Source organism: Physeter macrocephalus, chromosome 1 (assembly GCF_002837175.3).
Source record: "Physeter macrocephalus isolate SW-GA chromosome 1, ASM283717v5, whole genome shotgun sequence".
Lineage (NCBI taxonomy): Eukaryota > Metazoa > Chordata > Mammalia > Artiodactyla > Physeteridae > Physeter > Physeter macrocephalus.
The window spans coordinates 31,944,052-31,947,958 of record NC_041214.2 but is presented as its reverse complement, the minus strand read 5'-3'; positions in this window follow the sequence as shown (position 1 = coordinate 31,947,958).

The window sequence follows — 3,907 nt, the reverse complement described above, 5'->3', positions numbered from 1 at the left end:
CTGATGCACTGTTGGTGGGATTCTAAATTTGTACAGCCACTGTGGAAAACAATATGGAGGATCCTCAAAAAATTAAAATTAGAACTACCATATGATCCAGCAATCTCACTTCTGGGAATATATCCAAAGGGAATGAAAACACTAGCTCAAAAAGATAACTGCACCCACATGTTCACTGCAGCTTTAATTACAATAGCCAAGACGTGGAAACAACCTAAGTGTCCATCCATGGATAAATGGATAAAGAAGTTGTGGCACATGTATACAATGCAATATTATTCAGCCATTAAAAAAGATAAACAAGGAAGTCCTACCATTTGTGACAACATGGATAGACCCTGAAGGCATTGTGCTAAGTGAAATAAGTCAGAGAGAGACAAATACTATATGATCTCATTTATATGTGGAATTTCTGAAAATAAAAACAAACGAACTCGTAGAAAAAGAGATCAGACTTGTGGTACTAGAGGCGATGGGTGATGGAAGGAAGTATTGGAGAAAGGTGGTCAAAAAGTACAAACTTTCAGTTATAAGATAAATAAGTACTAGGGATATAATGTACAACATGATGACTATAACTAACGCTGATATGTGATAAACAGGAAAGTTACTAAGAGAGTAAACCCTAAGATTTTTCGTCACAAGGAGAAAATATTTTCCTTTTTTCTTTTCTTTATTTTCTTCTTATTGTACCTATATGAGAAGATGAATGATAGCTGAACCTACTGTAATCATTTTGTAATATATGTATATCAAACCATCATGCTGTATGCTTTAAACTTATACGGTCATATGGGTCAATTATTTCTCTATAAAACCGGAAAAGCATGGTATTTGCAACTCAGAGACAGACTACAAGCTAAGAATGAAGATTTCTAACCTGACATATATATGTATATATATATATATATTTGCTGTACACCTGAAACTAACACAACATTGTAAATTAACTATATTTCAACTTTTAAAAATGGTTTAAAAAAAATTTCTAATCTGAAGTTGAACAAACTAGACTTTGTGGGCCATGTTGTCCTTCTTGTTATTCCTGAGCTTTGGGAGGTAGCATGGAGTAGTGGAATTAGTGTGAACAAATCTTTATTCCAATACATACTATGTAGATTTCGGGAAAATATTCAAGCTTTCTGAGCCTTAGTTTTCTCAACTGTAGAATGGGGTTAAAAATACTTTCCTTGAAGGGTTACCATGGAGAGTCATATATTCATCAAATGTGTTTCTAACACAGGCACTATGGGTACACAGGTGAAAAAAACAGCCTCAAGGAGTTCCAGTCTACCAGCTAAGACAGAAATGAACATAGTTATAACACAATGAGACAAGTATTTCAATACGGTGCTGTAAAAACATGAGAAGGGACACCTAACCAGACATCAAAGCTCAGGAAAATATAGAGGAAGTGATATATAAAATGTGACCTGAAGGACAAGTAGGAGAAACAGGGGAAGGGCAGGAAGAGTCTCTAGGCAGAAGGAAGAGAATGTAGTAAGGCCTAGAGGAAGAAGCTTGCATATTTGGGAAATTTCATGTAGTTGAGTAGGGCTAAAGCATATATATTATAAGAGGAAAAGTGATGAGATATGAAGAATTTTATGGACATTATAAGGGTCATCCTAAGAGTAATGGGACATCATAGAAAATAGATTTTGGGTGGAGGTGCAAGATTAGAAGCTGAGAGACCAATTAAGAAGCCACTGCAGTATTTCACCAAAAGATGATCTTGCCCAGGGGTCGTCAATTACAGTCTGAAGGCCAAAGGCCTATTTTTGTATGGCCTACAAGTTAAGAATTTTTTTACTCTTTTAAATTTTTTAAAATAATAATAATATTTTATGACACATGAAATTTATATGAAATTCAAATTTCAGTGTCCATAAATACAGTCTTGTTGGAACACAGCCACACTCAATCATTTATGAATTGTCTAGAGTTTCTTTTGCACTGCTACAGGAGATTTGAGTAGTTGTGACCTGCAAAGCCTGAAATATTTACTAGCTGGCCTCTTTTTTGTGGGGGAGGGGCGGCAGCACTGGATCTTAATTGCAGCATACAGAGATCTTTTAGTTGCAGCATGTGGACTTTGTTGCGGCGTGTGAACTCTTAGTTGCAGCATGCATGTGGGATCCAGTTTCCCAACCAGGGATTGAACCCGGGCCCCCTGCATTGGGAGCGTGGAGTCCTACCCACTGGGCCACCAGGGAAGTTCCTAGCTGGCCTCTTACTTTAAAAATTTACTGACCCTTGATCTTGGGCATTAAGCTAAGGTGGTGTCAGTGAGGGATGAGAGATATTAGGAGATTGAATCAATAGGAGTTGGTGAATGGTGGAATGTGAGAATAAGAGTCACAGGTGATGTCCAAGTTCTCTTATTTTGCCAACCATAATAACAAACACTTACATGGCCTTACCATGTGCCAGGCACTGATCTAAGTCGTTTAAGTATATTAACTCATTAATCTGTTCAACAACCCTATGAAGTATTATTTTTATCCTCCCCGTTTCACATATGAGGAAGCTGAGGCACAGAGGTCCAGTAATTTGTTCAAGGTCACACAGTTAATGTGAGGTGAGAATTGAATCCAGGCTGTCTGGTTCCCCAGTCTCTACTCTTAAGATTATTCTATAAGTTCAGAATAGGGAACTCAGCAGGAAAAATGGGTTTGGAGGGAAATGATGAATGCAGGTTTTAGACATATGCAGTTTAAAGTGGCTGTGGAACTTCCAAATTAAATGTCCTATAGGCAGTTGGATAAATGAATCTGGTGTTCTGGGTGTAGGAGGGAAGGATCTGGGTTGTAGATATAGACTTGGGAGTCAGATGGCAAGAGCAATCATGGGAGAGATAGAGATTACCCAGGGGAAATAAGAAGAGAGAAGGGCTAAGAATGAAACCCTGAGGACCACCAATATTTAAACAAAGAGTAGAGAAGAGCATCCCACAAAAAAAGACTGAGAAGGAGTAGTTATAGAGATAAGCAGCAAACTGGAAAGATTTTTCATTTTTAGTCAGGTGGTGTATGTAAGTACTAGCGTAACAACCAGCATACAGTAGGCATCACAAATGGTAGCTCCTTTTACTATTGAAGTCTTATTTGAAAGTTCTAGCTCTTTCTTAGCCACAGTATGGGGCTGTCCCAAACCTTTTCCACATTCTCATGTCGTTGAACTCCCATCCCTCCTTGCCTTCCAATTCTTAGCAGCGGACCTTACGTCTACTCTAAGGAGAAAATCAAGATCTCCTTTTTCTCTACATCAAAATATTCCATAATTCCCCAGCATTCATTCTTCCCTTCTCTTTCTGGCTTCCTCCAGGACTTTGCTCCATGGTTTTACCAAGTTTTACTTCTTCAACCCTCCGTCCCTCATTGCTATATTTCTCAGTTCTATCTAGCTATGCCATATGCTTCTTTCAGACCATCTTTCAGACCTCATCTTCTCTCTCTTCCTTTAATCTGTCAAACTTTTGGTAGAATTCAACCTTATTTCAATTTTTCATTAACCATTAATTTTTTCATCTCTTGAAATCAGATTTATGCCCCCACCATTCTAATGAAGCTATTTTCACAGAGGGCCCCTACAGTTTGACTTATTTATTGTCCAATCACTACTTTCAACAATGCTATATTAAATTGTTCTTTCTTGTCCTTGTATTACATCTTAAGTAGAGCCCATAACTTTCTGGTTAATAAAGTCCAGTCTAGTTTAAAACTTTGAATCAAGAGTAGGTTTGACTGAAATCAAAATTAAACCTAAAATAACTATGGTTAAACAGCATAGAAATTTATGTCTTTCATGTTTAAAAACAGTCCAGAGGTAAGCCACTCACAGTTGACATGGTAGTTCCACTGTCATCTGAGACTCAGCCTCTGTCTTTATACCCTACCATGCAAAT